Source organism: Microtus oregoni, unplaced genomic scaffold (genome assembly GCF_018167655.1).
Source record: "Microtus oregoni isolate MIOR12 unplaced genomic scaffold, Mior012 000000F_ref0000247, whole genome shotgun sequence".
NCBI lineage: Eukaryota > Metazoa > Chordata > Mammalia > Rodentia > Cricetidae > Microtus > Microtus oregoni.
This window is the reverse complement of record NW_024543059.1, coordinates 32,893,887-32,917,251: the sequence shown is the minus strand read 5'-3', so window position 1 is coordinate 32,917,251 and position 23,365 is coordinate 32,893,887. Positions and strand designations below refer to the sequence as shown.

The following is a 23,365-nucleotide window of genomic DNA, read 5'->3' as shown; positions in this document are numbered from 1 at the left end:
AGAGCTGGGTCAATGATGACAAACCAATGTCACGAAGAGAGATGATGACATAAAAATCATGCTCAATAGGATTACGCTGAGGCCCAGACTAAAAGACGGGGGCAGTGGGGTTCCTGGTCTACCTGGGGCCCGCTTGGGCCAGGGTGCAGGCCAAAATCCCCATGCTGTTTCTCCCCATCAAAGACCCCCATTTGGTCCAGGGGCACGACCTTAGAAGAACACTGAGTGCTCCCTCAAATGGCACCTCATGTCAAACTTTGCTCTTGAGCCAGTCTCCATGTCCAAAGCCCAGCTCACGTTCCCATCATCTCTTCTGCCTTTCAGTGACTGGGGATGCTGACTTGGAGCACACGTCAACACACTTTTCTTCAGGTAAGTGGAAAGATTAGCCCATAGGCTTTGATCTCTCCAGGCCCTGTTCCTTCACCTGTTCATATTTCTGAAACTCTAAGAGAAGATACTCAAGTTAGAAGCCCAGGATCCAGTAGTTTTGGCCTTGATTCCTAGAATGTGAAAACCCATAGGCCTCGGTGTCCAGAATGGCATTCCAAATGGACAACCTTGGAAAATTCCAAAGGACAAGGACATGAGCCACCCATCTGGGGCCTCAGAATAGGTCACAAGGAGGAGTCATAATGGTGGGTCCTTCTACGGTTCCCATGACACCTAGAGAAGAACTGGAAATTTCATTCTGTGACTCTTGTTTTCATTATGGCCGATCTTAGTCTGGAGCAGAGCAGGCCTGTTTTTCGTCCTACCCGGCTCCCGCCCGGCTCCCGCCCGGCTAGCTTTACACCCAAAATTACAAAACACAAATTGTCTTCATTTAAACACTGCTTGGCCCATTAGATCTAGCCTCTTACCGGCTAAATCTCACATCTTGATTTACCCATTTCTATTAATGTGTATAGCAACAGGAGGTGTCCATCTTGGGCCATCTTGGGCCAGAGCTTCTTTGCGTTTGCCTCACTTCCCTCCGTCCCAGCATTCTGTTCTGTCTACTCCGCCCACCTGATTTTCTGTGCTATACATAGGCCATGAAAGTTTCCTTTTTAAATAACCAATGAAAGTGACACATACACAGATGACCCTCCTACTCAGCTATGATCCTGATTGGGACTGCCTGAGAAAGAAGTTCTAGTCAGCTTTGGCAGTGGCTTTCGAAGCGAATGCCTTGCCATAATGGACTTTCGGGATGAATTGCCATTTGGCATGTCCGAGACACATTTGGCGGTCCAGAGTTCTTTCCCAGTGCTAATTCAACACAGGGAACACTAGTATATCAAATGGCACCTGGGCATCCTCAACCTTGCCCCCTACCTGTGATTTAGTGAACTTGACCTACCTTTCCAGCAAGGCACAAAGGGAGACAATTCTGGATGCTCTACCATGACAGATGGTCTCTTCAGGGCGCTGGAGCCAGGAAGGCAGTCTGATTTTGAGAAGTTTGTAGCACACAGCAGAGGCCGTGCCTATCATGCATAGCCCCATGCATAGTCATCTTCCCTGGAAGACATTGCCTTCAACATTCTGCCAAGGAATAGGAATATCCCCAGAGATGCAGAGAAGGCCAGACCCGGCACAATCTCTGGTGGTGCAAAAACAGTCATAAGAGAATGGATTCTTTCTCCATTAGTGTGTGGATGATGGGAGGCAGAGATGAATGAGACACATGGGTAGCATATCAAGTGGAGGCCAGGTCTCAGAACTTTGAATGCCTGATGCTGGAAAGGCAAGATTCCAAGGTATCAAAGCCCTTCCTACTGATTGACAATCGGCAGCAGTCTCATGCTAGCAATCAGAGCAGTCAGCGGGAAGAGCATGCTCCTGAGTGACTGAACTTTGCTTGGGCAGGCTAAAAAGGGGCCATCACTCAGGGTTGGCACTAGTCCTCGGGCCATTGATCAGTGATATCTCACGTGGCACAATGATCCCCCTCCACGGCATCATGCTCTCGGGCCCTGGTCAGCATCAGCAGTCCTTTTCTGGTCATCAAGTGCATGCCGAGGATGGCCCTGACAACACGTTTCTTCTTTCCCAAAGGGGCCGTTAACAAGAACAGAAGGGCTTCTGATCAAATCAGAGCAGGGCATCCATCGTGCTGAACCTTTGTGCCAACCATGTGAATACATACCTCCAAGACACTGTTTGCGGCACTGGTAAGCAATGGTACTTTGTCCAAACCCCAGGCGGAGCTTCGCTCTCTCGAGAGCTGGGTCAATGATGACAAACCAATGTCACGAAGAGAGATGATGACATAAAAATCATGCTCAATAGGATTACGCTGAGGCCCAGACTAAAAGACGGGGGCAGTGGGGTTCCTGGTCTACCTGGGGCCCGCTTGGGCCAGGGTGCAGGCCAAAATCCCCATGCTGTTTCTCCCCATCAAAGACCCCCATTTGGTCCAGGGGCACGACCTTAGAAGAACACTGAGTGCTCCCTCAAATGGCACCTCATGTCAAACTTTGCTCTTGAGCCAGTCTCCATGTCCAAAGCCCAGCTCACGTTCCCATCATCTCTTCTGCCTTTCAGTGACTGGGGATGCTGACTTGGAGCACACGTCAACACACTTTTCTTCAGGTAAGTGGAAAGATTAGCCCATAGGCTTTGATCTCTCCAGGCCCTGTTCCTTCACCTGTTCATATTTCTGAAACTCTAAGAGAAGATACTCAAGTTAGAAGCCCAGGATCCAGTAGTTTTGGCCTTGATTCCTAGAATGTGAAAACCCATAGGCCTCGGTGTCCAGAATGGCATTCCAAATGGACAACCTTGGAAAATTCCAAAGGACAAGGACATGAGCCACCCATCTGGGGCCTCAGAATAGGTCACAAGGAGGAGTCATAATGGTGGGTCCTTCTACGGTTCCCATGACACCTAGAGAAGAACTGGAAATTTCATTCTGTGACTCTTGTTTTCATTATGGCCGATCTTAGTCTGGAGCAGAGCAGGCCTGTTTTTCGTCCTGCCCGGCTCCCGCCCGGCTAGCTTTACACCCAAAATTACAAAACACAAATTGTCTTCATTTAAACACTGCTTGGCCCATTAGATCTAGCCTCTTACCGGCTAAATCTCACATCTTGATTTACCCATTTCTATTAATGTGTATAGCAACAGGAGGTGTCCATCTTGGGCCATCTTGGGCCAGAGCTTCTTTGCGTTTGCCTCACTTCCCTCCGTCCCAGCATTCTGTTCTGTCTACTCCACCCACCTGATTTTCTGTGCTATACATAGGCCATGAAAGTTTCCTTTTTAAATAACCAATGAAAGTGACACATACACAGATGACCCTCCTACTCAGCTGATGATCCTGATTGGGACTGCCTGAGAAAGAAGTTCTAGTCAGCTTTGGCAGTGGCTTTCGAAGCGAATGCCTTGCCATAATGGACTTTCGGGATGAATTGCCATTTGGCATGTCCGAGACACATTTGGCGGTCCAGAGTTCTTTCCCAGTGCTAATTCAACACAGGGAACACTAGTATATCAAATGGCACCTGGGCATCCTCAACCTTGCCCCCTACCTGTGATTTAGTGAACTTGACCTACCTTTCCAGCAAGGCACAAAGGGAGACAATTCTGGATGCTCTACCATGACAGATGGTCTCTTCAGGGCGCTGGAGCCAGGAAGGCAGTCTGATTTTGAGAAGTTTGTAGCACACAGCAGAGGCCGTGCCTATCATGCATAGCCCCATGCATAGTCATCTTCCCTGGAAGACATTGCCTTCAACATTCTGCCAAGGAATAGGAATATCCCCAGAGATGCAGAGAAGGCCAGACCCGGCACAATCTCTGGTGGTGCAAAAACAGTCATAAGAGAATGGATTCTTTCTCCATTAGTGTGTGGATGATGGGAGGCAGAGATGAATGAGACACATGGGTAGCATATCAAGTGGAGGCCAGGTCTCAGAACTTTGAATGCCTGATGCTGGAAAGGCAAGATTCCAAGGTATCAAAGCCCTTCCTACTGATTGACAATCGGCAGCAGTCTCATGCTAGCAATCAGAGCAGTCAGCGGGAAGAGCATGCTCCTGAGTGACTGAACTTTGCTTGGGCAGGCTAAAAAGGGGCCATCACTCAGGGTTGGCACTAGTCCTCGGGCCATTGATCAGTGATATCTCACGTGGCACAATGATCCCCCTCCACGGCATCATGCTCTCGGGCCCTGGTCAGCATCAGCAGTCCTTTTCTGGTCATCAAGTGCATGCCGAGGATGGCCCTGACAACACGTTTCTTCTTTCCCAAAGGGGCCGTTAACAAGAACAGAAGGGCTTCTGATCAAATCAGAGCAGGGCATCCATCGTGCTGAACCTTTGTGCCAACCATGTGAATACATACCTCCAAGACACTGTTTGCGGCACTGGTAAGCAATGGTACTTTGTCCAAACCCCAGGCGGAGCTTCGCTCTCTCGAGAGCTGGGTCAATGATGACAAACCAATGTCACGAAGAGAGATGATGACATAAAAATCATGCTCAATAGGATTACGCTGAGGCCCAGACTAAAAGACGGGGGCAGTGGGGTTCCTGGTCTACCTGGGGCCCGCTTGGGCCAGGGTGCAGGCCAAAATCCCCATGCTGTTTCTCCCCATCAAAGACCCCCATTTGGTCCAGGGGCACGACCTTAGAAGAACACTGAGTGCTCCCTCAAATGGCACCTCATGTCAAACTTTGCTCTTGAGCCAGTCTCCATGTCCAAAGCCCAGCTCACGTTCCCATCATCTCTTCTGCCTTTCAGTGACTGGGGATGCTGACTTGGAGCACACGTCAACACACTTTTCTTCAGGTAAGTGGAAAGATTAGCCCATAGGCTTTGATCTCTCCAGGCCCTGTTCCTTCACCTGTTCATATTTCTGAAACTCTAAGAGAAGATACTCAAGTTAGAAGCCCAGGATCCAGTAGTTTTGGCCTTGATTCCTAGAATGTGAAAACCCATAGGCCTCGGTGTCCAGAATGGCATTCCAAATGGACAACCTTGGAAAATTCCAAAGGACAAGGACATGAGCCACCCATCTGGGGCCTCAGAATAGGTCACAAGGAGGAGTCATAATGGTGGGTCCTTCTACGGTTCCCATGACACCTAGAGAAGAACTGGAAATTTCATTCTGTGACTCTTGTTTTCATTATGGCCGATCTTAGTCTGGAGCAGAGCAGGCCTGTTTTTCGTTGTCCTGCCCGGCTCCCGCCCGGCTAGCTTTACACCCAAAATTACAAAACACAAATTGTCTTCATTTAAACACTGCTTGGCCCATTAGATCTAGCCTCTTACCGGCTAAATCTCACATCTTGATTTACCCATTTCTATTAATGTGTATAGCAACAGGAGGTGTCCATCTTGGGCCATCTTGGGCCAGAGCTTCTTTGCGTTTGCCTCACTTCCCTCCGTCCCAGCATTCTGTTCTGTCTACTCCACCCACCTGATTTTCTGTGCTATACATAGGCCATGAAAGTTTCCTTTTTAAATAACCAATGAAAGTGACACATACACAGATGACCCTCCTACTCAGCTGATGATCCTGATTGGGACTGCCTGAGAAAGAAGTTCTAGTCAGCTTTGGCAGTGGCTTTCGAAGCGAATGCCTTGCCATAATGGACTTTCGGGATGAATTGCCATTTGGCATGTCCGAGACACATTTGGCGGTCCAGAGTTCTTTCCCAGTGCTAATTCAACACAGGGAACACTAGTATATCAAATGGCACCTGGGCATCCTCAACCTTGCCCCCTACCTGTGATTTAGTGAACTTGACCTACCTTTCCAGCAAGGCACAAAGGGAGACAATTCTGGATGCTCTACCATGACAGATGGTCTCTTCAGGGCGCTGGAGCCAGGAAGGCAGTCTGATTTTGAGAAGTTTGTAGCACACAGCAGAGGCCGTGCCTATCATGCATAGCCCCATGCATAGTCATCTTCCCTGGAAGACATTGCCTTCAACATTCTGCCAAGGAATAGGAATATCCCCAGAGATGCAGAGAAGGCCAGACCCGGCACAATCTCTGGTGGTGCAAAAACAGTCATAAGAGAATGGATTCTTTCTCCATTAGTGTGTGGATGATGGGAGGCAGAGATGAATGAGACACATGGGTAGCATATCAAGTGGAGGCCAGGTCTCAGAACTTTGAATGCCTGATGCTGGAAAGGCAAGATTCCAAGGTATCAAAGCCCTTCCTACTGATTGACAATCGGCAGCAGTCTCATGCTAGCAATCAGAGCAGTCAGCGGGAAGAGCATGCTCCTGAGTGACTGAACTTTGCTTGGGCAGGCTAAAAAGGGGCCATCACTCAGGGTTGGCACTAGTCCTCGGGCCATTGATCAGTGATATCTCACGTGGCACAATGATCCCCCTCCACGGCATCATGCTCTCGGGCCCTGGTCAGCATCAGCAGTCCTTTTCTGGTCATCAAGTGCATGCCGAGGATGGCCCTGACAACACGTTTCTTCTTTCCCAAAGGGGCCGTTAACAAGAACAGAAGGGCTTCTGATCAAATCAGAGCAGGGCATCCATCGTGCTGAACCTTTGTGCCAACCATGTGAATACATACCTCCAAGACACTGTTTGCGGCACTGGTAAGCAATGGTACTTTGTCCAAACCCCAGGCGGAGCTTCGCTCTCTCGAGAGCTGGGTCAATGATGACAAACCAATGTCACGAAGAGAGATGATGACATAAAAATCATGCTCAATAGGATTACGCTGAGGCCCAGACTAAAAGACGGGGGCAGTGGGGTTCCTGGTCTACCTGGGGCCCGCTTGGGCCAGGGTGCAGGCCAAAATCCCCATGCTGTTTCTCCCCATCAAAGACCCCCATTTGGTCCAGGGGCACGACCTTAGAAGAACACTGAGTGCTCCCTCAAATGGCACCTCATGTCAAACTTTGCTCTTGAGCCAGTCTCCATGTCCAAAGCCCAGCTCACGTTCCCATCATCTCTTCTGCCTTTCAGTGACTGGGGATGCTGACTTGGAGCACACGTCAACACACTTTTCTTCAGGTAAGTGGAAAGATTAGCCCATAGGCTTTGATCTCTCCAGGCCCTGTTCCTTCACCTGTTCATATTTCTGAAACTCTAAGAGAAGATACTCAAGTTAGAAGCCCAGGATCCAGTAGTTTTGGCCTTGATTCCTAGAATGTGAAAACCCATAGGCCTCGGTGTCCAGAATGGCATTCCAAATGGACAACCTTGGAAAATTCCAAAGGACAAGGACATGAGCCACCCATCTGGGGCCTCAGAATAGGTCACAAGGAGGAGTCATAATGGTGGGTCCTTCTACGGTTCCCATGACACCTAGAGAAGAACTGGAAATTTCATTCTGTGACTCTTGTTTTCATTATGGCCGATCTTAGTCTGGAGCAGAGCAGGCCTGTTTTTCGTCCTGCCCGGCTCCCGCCCGGCTAGCTTTACACCCAAAATTACAAAACACAAATTGTCTTCATTTAAACACTGCTTGGCCCATTAGATCTAGCCTCTTACCGGCTAAATCTCACATCTTGATTTACCCATTTCTATTAATGTGTATAGCAACAGGAGGTGTCCATCTTGGGCCATCTTGGGCCAGAGCTTCTTTGCGTTTGCCTCACTTCCCTCCGTCCCAGCATTCTGTTCTGTCTACTCCACCCACCTGATTTTCTGTGCTATACATAGGCCATGAAAGTTTCCTTTTTAAATAACCAATGAAAGTGACACATACACAGATGACCCTCCTACTCAGCTGATGATCCTGATTGGGACTGCCTGAGAAAGAAGTTCTAGTCAGCTTTGGCAGTGGCTTTCGAAGCGAATGCCTTGCCATAATGGACTTTCGGGATGAATTGCCATTTGGCATGTCCGAGACACATTTGGCGGTCCAGAGTTCTTTCCCAGTGCTAATTCAACACAGGGAACACTAGTATATCAAATGGCACCTGGGCATCCTCAACCTTGCCCCCTACCTGTGATTTAGTGAACTTGACCTACCTTTCCAGCAAGGCACAAAGGGAGACAATTCTGGATGCTCTACCATGACAGATGGTCTCTTCAGGGCGCTGGAGCCAGGAAGGCAGTCTGATTTTGAGAAGTTTGTAGCACACAGCAGAGGCCGTGCCTATCATGCATAGCCCCATGCATAGTCATCTTCCCTGGAAGACATTGCCTTCAACATTCTGCCAAGGAATAGGAATATCCCCAGAGATGCAGAGAAGGCCAGACCCGGCACAATCTCTGGTGGTGCAAAAACAGTCATAAGAGAATGGATTCTTTCTCCATTAGTGTGTGGATGATGGGAGGCAGAGATGAATGAGACACATGGGTAGCATATCAAGTGGAGGCCAGGTCTCAGAACTTTGAATGCCTGATGCTGGAAAGGCAAGATTCCAAGGTATCAAAGCCCTTCCTACTGATTGACAATCGGCAGCAGTCTCATGCTAGCAATCAGAGCAGTCAGCGGGAAGAGCATGCTCCTGAGTGACTGAACTTTGCTTGGGCAGGCTAAAAAGGGGCCATCACTCAGGGTTGGCACTAGTCCTCGGGCCATTGATCAGTGATATCTCACGTGGCACAATGATCCCCCTCCACGGCATCATGCTCTCGGGCCCTGGTCAGCATCAGCAGTCCTTTTCTGGTCATCAAGTGCATGCCGAGGATGGCCCTGACAACACGTTTCTTCTTTCCCAAAGGGGCCGTTAACAAGAACAGAAGGGCTTCTGATCAAATCAGAGCAGGGCATCCATCGTGCTGAACCTTTGTGCCAACCATGTGAATACATACCTCCAAGACACTGTTTGCGGCACTGGTAAGCAATGGTACTTTGTCCAAACCCCAGGCGGAGCTTCGCTCTCTCGAGAGCTGGGTCAATGATGACAAACCAATGTCACGAAGAGAGATGATGACATAAAAATCATGCTCAATAGGATTACGCTGAGGCCCAGACTAAAAGACGGGGGCAGTGGGGTTCCTGGTCTACCTGGGGCCCGCTTGGGCCAGGGTGCAGGCCAAAATCCCCATGCTGTTTCTCCCCATCAAAGACCCCCATTTGGTCCAGGGGCACGACCTTAGAAGAACACTGAGTGCTCCCTCAAATGGCACCTCATGTCAAACTTTGCTCTTGAGCCAGTCTCCATGTCCAAAGCCCAGCTCACGTTCCCATCATCTCTTCTGCCTTTCAGTGACTGGGGATGCTGACTTGGAGCACACGTCAACACACTTTTCTTCAGGTAAGTGGAAAGATTAGCCCATAGGCTTTGATCTCTCCAGGCCCTGTTCCTTCACCTGTTCATATTTCTGAAACTCTAAGAGAAGATACTCAAGTTAGAAGCCCAGGATCCAGTAGTTTTGGCCTTGATTCCTAGAATGTGAAAACCCATAGGCCTCGGTGTCCAGAATGGCATTCCAAATGGACAACCTTGGAAAATTCCAAAGGACAAGGACATGAGCCACCCATCTGGGGCCTCAGAATAGGTCACAAGGAGGAGTCATAATGGTGGGTCCTTCTACGGTTCCCATGACACCTAGAGAAGAACTGGAAATTTCATTCTGTGACTCTTGTTTTCATTATGGCCGATCTTAGTCTGGAGCAGAGCAGGCCTGTTTTTTGTCCTGCCCGGCTCCCGCCCGGCTAGCTTTACACCCAAAATTACAAAACACAAATTGTCTTCATTTAAACACTGCTTGGCCCATTAGATCTAGCCTCTTACCGGCTAAATCTCACATCTTGATTTACCCATTTCTATTAATGTGTATAGCAACAGGAGGTGTCCATCTTGGGCCATCTTGGGCCAGAGCTTCTTTGCGTTTGCCTCACTTCCCTCCATCCCAGCATTCTGTTCTGTCTACTCCACCCACCTGATTTTCTGTGCTATACATAGGCCATGAAAGTTTCCTTTTTAAATAACCAATGAAAGTGACACATACACAGATGACCCTCCTACATCAGCTGATGATCCTGATTGGGACTGCCTGAGAAAGAAGTTCTAGTCAGCTTTGGCAGTGGCTTTCGAAGCGAATGCCTTGCCATAATGGACTTTCGGGATGAATTGCCATTTGGCATGTCCGAGACACATTTGGCGGTCCAGAGTTCTTTCCCAGTGCTAATTCAACACAGGGAACACTAGTATATCAAATGGCACCTGGGCATCCTCAACCTTGCCCCCTACCTGTGATTTAGTGAACTTGACCTACCTTTCCAGCAAGGCACAAAGGGAGACAATTCTGGATGCTCTACCATGACAGATGGTCTCTTCAGGGCGCTGGAGCCAGGAAGGCAGTCTGATTTTGAGAAGTTTGTAGCACACAGCAGAGGCCGTGCCTATCATGCATAGCCCCATGCATAGCCATCTTCCCTGGAAGACATTGCCTTCAACATTCTGCCAAGGAATAGGAATATCCCCAGAGATGCAGAGAAGGCCAGACCCGGCACAATCTCTGGTGGTGCAAAAACAGTCATAAGAGAATGGATTCTTTCTCCATTAGTGTGTGGATGATGGGAGGCAGAGATGAATGAGACACATGGGTAGCATATCAAGTGGAGGCCAGGTCTCAGAACTTTGAATGCCTGATGCTGGAAAGGCAAGATTCCAAGGTATCAAAGCCCTTCCTACTGATTGACAATCGGCAGCAGTCTCATGCTAGCAATCAGAGCAGTCAGCGGGAAGAGCATGCTCCTGAGTGACTGAACTTTGCTTGGGCAGGCTAAAAAGGGGCCATCACTCAGGGTTGGCACTAGTCCTCGGGCCATTGATCAGTGATATCTCACGTGGCACAATGATCCCCCTCCACAGCATCATGCTCTCGGGCCCTGGTCAGCATCAGCAGTCCTTTTCTGGTCATCAAGTGCATGCCGAGGATGGCCCTGACAACACGTTTCTTCTTTCCCAAAGGGGCCGTTAACAAGAACAGAAGGGCTTCTGATCAAATCAGAGCAGGGCATCCATCGTGCTGAACCTTTGTGCCAACCATGTGAATACATACCTCCAAGACACTGTTTGCGGCACTGGTAAGCAATGGTACTTTGTCCAAACCCCAGGCGGAGCTTTGCTCTCTCGAGAGCTGGGTCAATGATGACAAACCAATGTCACGAAGAGAGATGATGACATAAAAATCATGCTCAATAGGATTACGCTGAGGCCCAGACTAAAAGACGGGGGCAGTGGGGTTCCTGGTCTACCTGGGGCCCGCTTGGGCCAGGGTGCAGGCCAAAATCCCCATGCTGTTTCTCCCCATCAAAGACCCCCATTTGGTCCAGGGGCACGACCTTAGAAGAACACTGAGTGCTCCCTCAAATGGCACCTCATGTCAAACTTTGCTCTTGAGCCAGTCTCCATGTCCAAAGCCCAGCTCACGTTCCCATCATCTCTTCTGCCTTTCAGTGACTGGGGATGCTGACTTGGAGCACACGTCAACACACTTTTCTTCAGGTAAGTGGAAAGATTAGCCCATAGGCTTTGATCTCTCCAGGCCCTGTTCCTTCACCTGTTCATATTTCTGAAACTCTAAGAGAAGATACTCAAGTTAGAAGCCCAGGATCCAGTAGTTTTGGCCTTGATTCCTAGAATGTGAAAACCCATAGGCCTCGGTGTCCAGAATGGCATTCCAAATGGACAACCTTGGAAAATTCCAAAGGACATGGACATGAGCCACCCATCTGGGGCCTCAGAATAGGTCACAAGGAGGAGTCATAATGGTGGGTCCTTCTACGGTTCCCATGACACCTAGAGAAGAACTGGAAATTTCATTCTGTGACTCTTGTTTTCATTATGGCCGATCGTAGTCTGGAGCAGAGCAGGCCTGTTTTTCGTCCTACCCGGCTCCCGCCCGGCTCCCGCCCGGCTAGCTTTACACCCAAAATTACAAAACACAAATTGTCTTCATTTAAACACTGCTTGGCCCATTAGATCTAGCCTCTTACCGGCTAAATCTCACATCTTGATTTACCCATTTCTATTAATGTGTATAGCAACAGGAGGTGTCCATCTTGGGCCATCTTGGGCCAGAGCTTCTTTGCGTTTGCCTCACTTCCCTCCGTCCCAGCATTCTGTTCTGTCTACTCCGCCCACCTGATTTTCTGTGCTATACATAGGCCATGAAAGTTTCCTTTTTAAATAACCAATGAAAGTGACACATACACAGATGACCCTCCTACTCAGCTGATGATCCTGATTGGGACTGCCTGAGAAAGAAGTTCTAGTCAGCTTTGGCAGTGGCTTTCGAAGCGAATGCCTTGCCATAATGGACTTTCGGGATGAATTGCCATTTGGCATGTCCGAGACACATTTGGCGGTCCAGAGTTCTTTCCCAGTGCTAATTCAACACAGGGAACACTAGTATATCAAATGGCACCTGGGCATCCTCAACCTTGCCCCCTACCTGTGATTTAGTGAACTTGACCTACCTTTCCAGCAAGGCACAAAGGGAGACAATTCTGGATGCTCTACCATGACAGATGGTCTCTTCAGGGCGCTGGAGCCAGGAAGGCAGTCTGATTTTGAGAAGTTTGTAGCACACAGCAGAGGCCGTGCCTATCATGCATAGCCCCATGCATAGCCATCTTCCCTGGAAGACATTGCCTTCAACATTCTGCCAAGGACTAGGAATATCCCCAGAGATGCAGAGAAGGCCAGACCCGGCACAATCTCTGGTGGTGCAAAAACAGTCATAAGAGAATGGATTCTTTCTCCATTAGTGTGTGGATGATGGGAGGCAGAGATGAATGAGACACATGGGTAGCATATCAAGTGGAGGCCAGGTCTCAGAACTTTGAATGCCTGATGCTGGAAAGGCAAGATTCCAAGGTATCAAAGCCCTTCCTACTGATTGACAATCGGCAGCAGTCTCATGCTAGCAATCAGAGCAGTCAGCGGGAAGAGCATGCTCCTGAGTGACTGAACTTTGCTTGGGCAGGCTAAAAAGGGGCCATCACTCAGGGTTGGCACTAGTCCTCGGGCCATTGATCAGTGATATCTCACGTGGCACAATGATCCCCCTCCACGGCATCATGCTCTCGGGCCCTGGTCAGCATCAGCAGTCCTTTTCTGGTCATCAAGTGCATGCCGAGGATGGCCCTGACAACACGTTTCTTCTTTCCCAAAGGGGCCGTTAACAAGAACAGAAGGGCTTCTGATCAAATCAGAGCAGGGCATCCATCGTGCTGAACCTTTGTGCCAACCATGTGAATACATACCTCCAAGACACTGTTTGCGGCACTGGTAAGCAATGGTACTTTGTCCAAACCCCAGGCGGAGCTTTGCTCTCTCGAGAGCTGGGTCAATGATGACAAACCAATGTCACGAAGAGAGATGATGACATAAAAATCATGCTCAATAGGATTACGCTGAGGCCCAGACTAAAAGACGGGGGCAGTGGGGTTCCTGGTCTACCTGGGGCCCGCTTGGGCCAGGGTGCAGGCCAAAATCCCCATGCTGTTTCTCCCCATCAAAGACCCCCATTTGGTCCAGGGGCACGACCTTAGAAGAACACTGAGTGCTCCCTCAAATGGCACCTCATGTCAAACTTTGCTCTTGAGCCAGTCTCCATGTCCAAAGCCCAGCTCACGTTCCCATCATCTCTTCTGCCTTTCAGTGACTGGGGATGCTGACTTGGAGCACACGTCAACACACTTTTCTTCAGGTAAGTAGAAAGATTAGCCCATAGGCTTTGATCTCTCCAGGCCCTGTTCCTTCACCTGTTCATATTTCTGAAACTCTAAGAGAAGATACTCAAGTTAGAAGCCCAGGATCCAGTAGTTTTGGCCTTGATTCCTAGAATGTGAAAACCCATAGGCCTCGGTGTCCAGAATGGCATTCCAAATGGACAACCTTGGAAAATTCCAAAGGACAAGGACATGAGCCACCCATCTGGGGCCTCAGAATAGGTCACAAGGAGGAGTCATAATGGTGGGTCCTTCTACGGTTCCCATGACACCTAGAGAAGAACTGGAAATTTCATTCTGTGACTCTTGTTTTCATTATGGCCGATCTTAGTCTGGAGCAGAGCAGGCCTGTTTTTTGTCCTGCCCGGCTCCCGCCCGGCTAGCTTTACACCCAAAATTACAAAACACAAATTGTCTTCATTTAAACACTGTTTGGCCCATTAGATCTAGCCTCTTACCGGCTAAATCTCACATCTTGATTTACCCATTTCTATTAATGTGTATAGCAACAGGAGGTGTCCATCTTGGGCCATCTTGGGCCAGAGCTTCTTTGCGTTTGCCTCACTTCCCTCCATCCCAGCATTCTGTTCTGTCTACTCCACCCACCTGATTTTCTGTGCTATACATAGGCCATGAAAGTTTCCTTTTTAAATAACCAATGAAAGTGACACATAAACAGATGACCCTCCTACATCAGCTGATGATCCTGATTGGGACTGCCTGAGAAAGAAGTTCTAGTCAGCTTTGGCAGTGGCTTTCGAAGCGAATGCCTTGCCATAATGGACTTTCGGGATGAATTGCCATTTGGCATGTCCGAGACACATTTGGCGGTCCAGAGTTCTTTCCCAGTGCTAATTCAACACAGGGAACACTAGTATATCAAATGGCACCTGGGCATCCTCAACCTTGCCCCCTACCTGTGATTTAGTGAACTTGACCTACCTTTCCAGCAAGGCACAAAGGGAGACAATTCTGGATGCTCTACCATGACAGATGGTCTCTTCAGGGCGCTGGAGCCAGGAAGGCAGTCTGATTTTGATAAGTTTGTAGCACACAGCAGAGGCCGTGCCTATCATGCATAGCCCCATGCATAGCCATCTTCCCTGGAAGACATTGCCTTCAACATTCTGCCAAGGACTAGGAATATCCCCAGAGATGCAGAGAAGGCCAGACCCGGCACAATCTCTGGTGGTGCAAAAACAGTCATAAGATCAAAAACCCACTGCAATTGTTCTTGAATTCTCAGTATTCCTCATTGTCCGCTATGTTCAGCTAGTCCGGATTTATCCCATGTTTTTTCAGACCTAGGCCTACTGCACGTACTGGCTTTGTGGGAGCCTAGGCAGTTTGGATGCTCACCTTACGAGACCTGGATAGAGGTGGGCAGTCCTTGGGCTTCCCACAGGTCAGGGAACCCTGATTGCTCTTCGAGCAGATGAGGGAGGGGGAATTGATCGGGGGAGGGTGAGGGAAATGGGAAGCGGTTGTGGGGACGAGGCAGAAATCCTTAATAAATAAATGAATTAAAATAAAAAAAAAAAAACAGTCATAAGAGAATGGATTCTTTCTCCATTAGTGTGTGGATGATGGGAGGCAGAGATGAATGAGACACATGGGTAGCATATCAAGTGGAGGCCAGGTCTCAGAACTTTGAATGCCTGATGCTGGAAAGGCAAGATTCCAAGGTATCAAAGCCCTTCCTACTGATTGACAATCGGCAGCAGTCTCATGCTAGCAATCAGAGCAGTCAGCGGGAAGAGCATGCTCCTGAGTGACTGAACTTTGCTTGGGCAGGCTAAAAAGGGGCCATCACTCAGGGTTGGCACTAGTCCTCGGGCCATTGATCAGTGATATCTCACGTGGCACAATGATCCCCCTCCACGGCATCATGCTCTCGGGCCCTGGTCAGCATCAGCAGTCCTTTTCTGGTCATCAAGTGCATGCCGAGGATGGCCCTGACAACACGTTTCTTCTTTCCCAAAGGGGCCGTTAACAAGAACCGAAGGGCTTCTGATCAAATCAGAGCAGGGCATCCATCGTGCTGAACCTTTGTGCCAACCATGTGAATACATACCTCCAAGACACTGTTTGCGGCACTGGTAAGCAATGGTACTTTGTCCAAACCCCAGGCGGAGCTTCGCTCTCTCGAGAGCTGGGTCAATGATGACAAACCAATGTCACGAAGAGAGATGATGACATAAAAATCATGCTCAATAGGATTACGCTGAGGCCCAGACTAAAAGACGGGGGCAGTGGGGTTCCTGGTCTACCTGGGGCCCGCTTGGGCCAGGGTGCAGGCCAAAATCCCCATGCTGTTTCTCCCCATCAAAGACCCCCATTTGGTCCAGGGGCACGACCTTAGAAGAACACTGAGTGCTCCCTCAAATGGCACCTCATGTCAAACTTTGCTCTTGAGCCAGTCTCCATGTCCAAAGCCCAGCTCACGTTCCCATCATCTCTTCTGCCTTTCAGTGACTGGGGATGCTGACTTGGAGCACACGTCAACACACTTTTCTTCAGGTAAGTGGAAAGATTAGCCCATAGGCTTTGATCTCTCCAGGCCCTGTTCCTTCACCTGTTCATATTTCTGAAACTCTAAGAGAAGATACTCAAGTTAGAAGCCCAGGATCCAGTAGTTTTGGCCTTGATTCCTAGAATGTGAAAACCCATAGGCCTCGGTGTCCAGAATGGCATTCCAAATGGACAACCTTGGAAAATTCCAAAGATCATGGACATGAGCCACCCATCTGGGGCCTCAGAATAGGTCACAAGGAGGAGTCATAATGGTGGGTCCTTCTACGGTTCCCATGACACCTAGAGAAGAACTGGAAATTTCATTCTGTGACTCTTGTTTTCATTATGGCCGATCGTAGTCTGGAGCAGAGCAGGCCTGTTTTTCGTCCTACCCGGCTCCCGCCCGGCTCCCGCCCGGCTAGCTTTACACCCAAAATTACAAAACACAAATTGTCTTCATTTAAACACTGCTTGGCCCATTAGATCTAGCCTCTTACCGGCTAAATCTCACATCTTGATTTACCCATTTCTATTAATGTGTATAGCAACAGGAGGTGTCCATCTTGGGCCATCTTGGGCCAGAGCTTCTTTGCGTTTGCCTCACTTCCCTCCGTCCCAGCATTCTGTTCTGTCTACTCCGCCCACCTGATTTTCTGTGCTATACATAGGCCATGAAAGTTTCCTTTTTAAATAACCAATGAAAGTGACACATAGACAGATGACCCTCCTACTCAGCTGATGATCCTGATTGGGACTGCCTGAGAAAGAAGTTCTAGTCAGCTTTGGCAGTGGCTTTCGAAGCGAATGCCTTGCCATAATGGACTTTCGGGATGAATTGCCATTTGGCATGTCCGAGACACATTTGGCGGTCCAGAGTTCTTTCCCAGTGCTAATTCAACACAGGGAACACTAGTATATCAAATGGCACCTGGGCATCCTCAACCTTGCCCCCTACCTGTGATTTAGTGAACTTGACCTACCTTTCCAGCAAGGCACAAAGGGAGACAATTCTGGATGCTCTACCATGACAGATGGTCTCTTCAGGGCGCTGGAGCCAGGAAGGCAGTCTGATTTTGAGAAGTTTGTAGCACACAGCAGAGGCCGTGCCTATCATGCATAGCCCCATGCATAGCCATCTTCCCTGGAAGACATTGCCTTCAACATTCTGCCAAGGACTAGGAATATCCCCAGAGATGCAGAGAAGGCCAGACCCGGCACAATCTCTGGTGGTGCAAAAACAGTCATAAGAGAATGGATTCTTTCTCCATTAGTGTGTGGATGATGGGAGGCAGAGATGAATGAGACACATGGGTAGCATATCAAGTGGAGGCCAGGTCTCAGAACTTTGAATGCCTGATGCTGGAAAGGCAAGATTCCAAGGTATCAAAGCCCTTCCTACTGATTGACAATCGGCAGCAGTCTCATGCTAGCAATCAGAGCAGTCAGCGGGAAGAGCATGCTCCTGAGTGACTGAACTTTGCTTGGGCAGGCTAAAAAGGGGCCATCACTCAGGGTTGGCACTAGTCCTCGGGCCATTGATCAGTGATATCTCACGTGGCACAATGATCCCCCTCCACAGCATCATGCTCTCGGGCCCTGGTCAGCATCAGCAGTCCTTTTCTGGTCATCAAGTGCATGCCGAGGATGGCCCTGACAACACGTTTCTTCTTTCCCAAAGGGGCCGTTAACAAGAACAGAAGGGCTTCTGATCAAATCAGAGCAGGGCATCCATCGTGCTGAACCTTTGTGCCAACCATGTGAATACATACCTCCAAGACACTGTTTGCGGCACTGGTAAGCAATGGTACTTTGTCCAAACCCCAGGCGGAGCTTTGCTCTCTCGAGAGCTGGGTCAATGATGACAAACCAATGTCACGAAGAGAGATGATGACATAAAAATCATGCTCAATAGGATTACGCTGAGGCCCAGACTAAAAGACGGGGGCAGTGGGGTTCCTGGTCTACCTGGGGCCCGCTTGGGCCAGGGTGCAGGCCAAAATCCCCATGCTGTTTCTCCCCATCAAAGACCCCCATTTGGTCCAGGGGCACGACCTTAGAAGAACACTGAGTGCTCCCTCAAATGGCACCTCATGTCAAACTTTGCTCTTGAGCCAGTCTCCATGTCCAAAGCCCAGCTCACGTTCCCATCATCTCTTCTGCCTTTCAGTGACTGGGGATGCTGACTTGGAGCACACGTCAACACACTTTTCTTCAGGTAAGTGGAAAGATTAGCCCATAGGCTTTGATCTCTCCAGGCCCTGTTCCTTCACCTGTTCATATTTCTGAAACTCTAAGAGAAGATACTCAAGTTAGAAGCCCAGGATCCAGTAGTTTTGGCCTTGATTCCTAGAATGTGAAAACCCATAGGCCTCGGTGTCCAGAATGGCATTCCAAATGGACAACCTTGGAAAATTCCAAAGGACAAGGACATGAGCCACCCATCTGGGGCCTCAGAATAGGTCACAAGGAGGAGTCATAATGGTGGGTCCTTCTACGGTTCCCATGACACCTAGAGAAGAACTGGAAATTTCATTCTGTGACTCTTGTTTTCATTATGGCCGATCTTAGTCTGGAGCAGAGCAGGCCTGTTTTTTGTCCTGCCCGGCTCCCGCCCGGCTAGCTTTACACCCAAAATTACAAAACACAAATTGTCTTCATTTAAACACTGTTTGGCCCATTAGATCTAGCCTCTTACCGGCTAAATCTCACATCTTGATTTACCCATTTCTATTAATGTGTATAGCAACAGGAGGTGTCCATCTTGGGCCATCTTGGGCCAGAGCTTCTTTGCGTTTGCCTCACTTCCCTCCATCCCAGCATTCTGTTCTGTCTACTCCACCCACCTGATTTTCTGTGCTATACATAGGCCATGAAAGTTTCCTTTTTAAATAACCAATGAAAGTGACACATAAACAGATGACCCTCCTACATCAGCTGATGATCCTGATTGGGACTGCCTGAGAAAGAAGTTCTAGTCAGCTTTGGCAGTGGCTTTCGAAGCGAATGCCTTGCCATAATGGACTTTCGGGATGAATTGCCATTTGGCATGTCCGAGACACATTTGGCGGTCCAGAGTTCTTTCCCAGTGCTAATTCAACACAGGGAACACTAGTATATCAAATGGCACCTGGGCATCCTCAACCTTGCCCCCTACCTGTGATTTAGTGAACTTGACCTACCTTTCCAGCAAGGCACAAAGGGAGACAATTCTGGATGCTCTACCATGACAGATGGTCTCTTCAGGGCGCTGGAGCCAGGAAGGCAGTCTGATTTTGATAAGTTTGTAGCACACAGCAGAGGCCGTGCCTATCATGCATAGCCCCATGCATAGCCATCTTCCCTGGAAGACATTGCCTTCAACATTCTGCCAAGGACTAGGAATATCCCCAGAGATGCAGAGAAGGCCAGACCCGGCACAATCTCTGGTGGTGCAAAAACAGTCATAAGATCAAAAACCCACTGCAATTGTTCTTGAATTCTCAGTATTCCTCATTGTCCGCTATGTTCAGCTAGTCCGGATTTATCCCATGTTTTTTCAGACCTAGGCCTACTGCACGTACTGGCTTTGTGGGAGCCTAGGCAGTTTGGATGCTCACCTTACGAGACCTGGATAGAGGTGGGCAGTCCTTGGGCTTCCCACAGGTCAGGGAACCCTGATTGCTCTTCGAGCAGATGAGGGAGGGGGAATTGATCGGGGGAGGGGGAGGGAAATGGGAAGCGGTTGTGGGGACGAGGCAGAAATCCTTAATAAATAAATGAATTAAAATAAAAAAAAAAAAACAGTCATAAGAGAATGGATTCTTTCTCCATTAGTGTGTGGATGATGGGAGGCAGAGATGAATGAGACACATGGGTAGCATATCAAGTGGAGGCCAGGTCTCAGAACTTTGAATGCCTGATGCTGGAAAGGCAAGATTCCAAGGTATCAAAGCCCTTCCTACTGATTGACAATCGGCAGCAGTCTCATGCTAGCAATCAGAGCAGTCAGCGGGAAGAGCATGCTCCTGAGTGACTGAACTTTGCTTGGGCAGGCTAAAAAGGGGCCATCACTCAGGGTTGGCACTAGTCCTCGGGCCATTGATCAGTGATATCTCACGTGGCACAATGATCCCCCTCCACGGCATCATGCTCTCGGGCCCTGGTCAGCATCAGCAGTCCTTTTCTGGTCATCAAGTGCATGCCGAGGATGGCCCTGACAACACGTTTCTTCTTTCCCAAAGGGGCCGTTAACAAGAACCGAAGGGCTTCTGATCAAATCAGAGCAGGGCATCCATCGTGCTGAACCTTTGTGCCAACCATGTGAATACATACCTCCAAGACACTGTTTGCGGCACTGGTAAGCAATGGTACTTTGTCCAAACCCCAGGCGGAGCTTTGCTCTCTCGAGAGCTGGGTCAATGATGACAAACCAATGTCACGAAGAGAGATGATGACATAAAAATCATGCTCAATAGGATTACGCTGAGGCCCAGACTAAAAGACGGGGGCAGTGGGGTTCCTGGTCTACCTGGGGCCCGCTTGGGCCAGGGTGCAGGCCAAAATCCCCATGCTGTTTCTCCCCATCAAAGACCCCCATTTGGTCCAGGGGCACGACCTTAGAAGAACACTGAGTGCTCCCTCAAATGGCACCTCATGTCAAACTTTGCTCTTGAGCCAGTCTCCATGTCCAAAGCCCAGCTCACGTTCCCATCATCTCTTCTGCCTTTCAGTGACTGGGGATGCTGACTTGGAGCACACGTCAACACACTTTTCTTCAGGTAAGTGGAAAGATTAGCCCATAGGCTTTGATCTCTCCAGGCCCTGTTCCTTCACCTGTTCATATTTCTGAAACTCTAAGAGAAGATACTCAAGTTAGAAGCCCAGGATCCAGTAGTTTTGGCCTTGATTCCTAGAATGTGAAAACCCATAGGCCTCGGTGTCCAGAATGGCATTCCAAATGGACAACCTTGGAAAATTCCAAAGGACATGGACATGAGCCACCCATCTGGGGCCTCAGAATAGGTCACAAGGAGGAGTCATAATGGTGGGTCCTTCTACGGTTCCCATGACACCTAGAGAAGAACTGGAAATTTCATTCTGTGATTCTTGTTTTCATTATGGCCGATCGTAGTCTGGAGCAGAGCAGGCCTGTTTTTCGTCCTACCCGGCTCCCGCCCGGCTCCCGCCCGGCTAGCTTTACACCCAAAATTACAAAACACAAATTGTCTTCATTTAAACACTGCTTGGCCCATTAGATCTAGCCTCTTACCGGCTAAATCTCACATCTTGATTTACCCATTTCTATTAATGTGTATAGCAACAGGAGGTGTCCATCTTGGGCCATCTTGGGCCAGAGCTTCTTTGCGTTTGCCTCACTTCCCTCCGTCCCAGCATTCTGTTCTGTCTACTCCGCCCACCTGATTTTCTGTGCTATACATAGGCCATGAAAGTTTCCTTTTTAAATAACCAATGAAAGTGACACATAGACAGATGACCCTCCTACATCAGCTGATGATCCTGATTGGGACTGCCTGAGAAAGAAGTTCTAGTCAGCTTTGGCAGTGGCTTTCGAAGCGAATGCCTTGCCATAATGGACTTTCGGGATGAATTGCCATTTGGCATGTCCGAGACACATTTGGCGGTCCAGAGTTCTTTCCCAGTGCTAATTCAACACAGGGAACACTAGTATATCAAATGGCACCTGGGCATCCTCAACCTTGGCCCCTACCTGTGATTTAGTGAACTTGACCTACCTTTCCAGCAAGGCACAAAGGGAGACAATTCTGGATGCTCTACCATGACAGATGGTCTCTTCAGGGCGCTGGAGCCAGGAAGGCAGTCTGATTTTGAGAAGTTTGTAGCACACAGCAGAGGCCGTGCCTATCATGCATAGCCCCATGCATAGCCATCTTCCCTGGAAGACATTGCCTTCAACATTCTGCCAAGGAATAGGAATATCCCCAGAGATGCAGAGAAGGCCAGACCCGGCACAATCTCTGGTGGTGCAAAAACAGTCATAAGAGAATGGATTCTTTCTCCATTAGTGTGTGGATGATGGGAGGCAGAGATGAATGAGACACATGGGTAGCATATCAAGTGGAGGCCAGGTCTCAGAACTTTGAATGCCTGATGCTGGAAAGGCAAGACTCCAAGGTATCAAAGCCCTTCCTACTGATTGACAATCGGCAGCAGTCTCATGCTAGCAATCAGAGCAGTCAGCGGGAAGAGCATGCTCCTGAGTGACTGAACTTTGCTTGGGCAGGCTAAAAAGGGGCCATCACTCAGGGTTGGCACTAGTCCCGGGCCATTGATCAGTGATATCTCACGTGGCACAATGATCCCCCTCCACGGCATCATGCTCTCGGGCCCTGGTCAGCATCAGCAGTCCTTTTCTGGTCATCAAGTGCATGCCGTGGATGGTCCTGACAACACGTTTCTTCTTTCCCAAAGGGGCCGTTAACAAGAACAGAAGGGCTTCTGATCAAATCAGAGCAGGGCATCCATCGTGCTGAACCTTTGTGCCAACCATGTGAATACATACCTCCAAGACACTGTTTGCGGCACTGGTAAGCAATGGTACTTTGTCCAAACCACAGGCGGAGCTTTGCTCTCTCGAGAGCTGGGTCAATGATGACAAACCAATGTCACGAAGAGAGATGATGACATAAAAATCATGCTCAATAGGATTACGCTGAGGCCCAGACTAAAAGACGGGGGCAGTGGGGTTCCTGGTCTACCTGGGGCCCGCTTGGGCCAGGGTGCAGGCCAAAATCCCCATGCTGTTTCTCCCCATCAAAGACCCCCATTTGGTCCAGGGGCACGACCTTAAGAAGATCACTGAGTTCTCCCTCAAATGGCACCTCATGTCAAACTTTGCTCTTGAGCCAGTCTCCATGTCCAAAGCCCAGCTCACGTTCCCATCATCTCTTCTGCCTTTCAGTGACTGGGGATGCTGACTTGGAGCACACGTCAACACACTTTTCTTCAGGTAAGTGGAAAGATTAGCCCATAGGCTTTGATCTCTCCAGGCCCTGTTCCTTCACCTGTTCATATTTCTGAAACTCTAAGAGAAGATACTCAAGTTAGAAGCCCAGGATCCAGTAGTTTTGGCCTTGATTCCTAGAATGTGAAAACCCATAGGCCTCGGTGTCCAGAATGGCATTCCAAATGGACAACCTTGGAAAATTCCAAAGGACATGGACATGAGCCACCAATCTGGGGCCTCAGAATAGGTCACAAGGAGGACTCATAATGGTGGGTCCTTC

At 49.1% G+C, this 23,365-nt stretch overlaps 1 long non-coding RNA gene and 11 other non-coding genes across 19 annotated transcripts in view; all 12 read left to right on the top strand.

Moving 5' to 3' along the window:
• LOC121453397 overlaps window positions 1–23,365 on the top strand; it is a 140,342-nt gene that overhangs the window by 32,744 nt on the left and 84,233 nt on the right. For 4 of the 8 annotated variants that reach the window (XR_005975002.1, XR_005975003.1, XR_005974997.1 and 1 more), the window contains exons 31-51: window positions 325–372; window positions 2,044–2,159; window positions 2,533–2,580; window positions 4,242–4,357; window positions 4,731–4,778; window positions 6,443–6,558; window positions 6,932–6,979; window positions 8,641–8,756; window positions 9,130–9,177; window positions 10,840–10,955; window positions 11,329–11,376; window positions 13,049–13,164; window positions 13,538–13,585; window positions 15,591–15,706; window positions 16,080–16,127; window positions 17,800–17,915; window positions 18,289–18,336; window positions 20,342–20,457; window positions 20,831–20,878; window positions 22,551–22,666; window positions 23,041–23,088. This is a non-coding gene — a long non-coding RNA (uncharacterized LOC121453397). The remainder of the gene's footprint in view (window positions 1–324; window positions 373–2,043; window positions 2,160–2,532; window positions 2,581–4,241; window positions 4,358–4,730; window positions 4,779–6,442; window positions 6,559–6,931; window positions 6,980–8,640; window positions 8,757–9,129; window positions 9,178–10,839; window positions 10,956–11,328; window positions 11,377–13,048; window positions 13,165–13,537; window positions 13,586–15,590; window positions 15,707–16,079; window positions 16,128–17,799; window positions 17,916–18,288; window positions 18,337–20,341; window positions 20,458–20,830; window positions 20,879–22,550; window positions 22,667–23,040; window positions 23,089–23,365) is intronic. The other 4 variants (XR_005975008.1, XR_005975007.1, XR_005975009.1 and 1 more) reach the window with 2 other exon arrangements.
• LOC121453778 lies at window positions 7–85 on the top strand. The gene has a single exon (XR_005975074.1). It is a non-coding gene; the product is annotated as a small nucleolar RNA SNORD115 (small nucleolar RNA).
• LOC121453771 lies at window positions 2,215–2,293 on the top strand. The gene has a single exon (XR_005975073.1). It is a non-coding gene; the product is annotated as a small nucleolar RNA SNORD115 (small nucleolar RNA).
• On the top strand, window positions 4,413–4,491 carry LOC121453767. The gene has a single exon (XR_005975071.1). It is a non-coding gene; the product is annotated as a small nucleolar RNA SNORD115 (small nucleolar RNA).
• On the top strand, window positions 6,614–6,692 carry LOC121453761. The gene has a single exon (XR_005975070.1). It is a non-coding gene; the product is annotated as a small nucleolar RNA SNORD115 (small nucleolar RNA).
• On the top strand, window positions 8,812–8,890 carry LOC121453756. Its single transcript, XR_005975069.1, has one exon. It is a non-coding gene; the product is annotated as a small nucleolar RNA SNORD115 (small nucleolar RNA).
• LOC121453749 lies at window positions 11,011–11,089 on the top strand. The gene has a single exon (XR_005975068.1). It is a non-coding gene; the product is annotated as a small nucleolar RNA SNORD115 (small nucleolar RNA).
• LOC121453738 lies at window positions 13,220–13,298 on the top strand. Its single transcript, XR_005975061.1, has one exon. It is a non-coding gene; the product is annotated as a small nucleolar RNA SNORD115 (small nucleolar RNA).
• Window positions 15,762–15,840, top strand: LOC121455395. Its single transcript, XR_005975489.1, has one exon. It is a non-coding gene; the product is annotated as a small nucleolar RNA SNORD115 (small nucleolar RNA).
• Window positions 17,971–18,049, top strand: LOC121455387. Its single transcript, XR_005975487.1, has one exon. It is a non-coding gene; the product is annotated as a small nucleolar RNA SNORD115 (small nucleolar RNA).
• LOC121455380 lies at window positions 20,513–20,591 on the top strand. Its single transcript, XR_005975486.1, has one exon. It is a non-coding gene; the product is annotated as a small nucleolar RNA SNORD115 (small nucleolar RNA).
• LOC121455374 lies at window positions 22,722–22,800 on the top strand. The gene has a single exon (XR_005975485.1). It is a non-coding gene; the product is annotated as a small nucleolar RNA SNORD115 (small nucleolar RNA).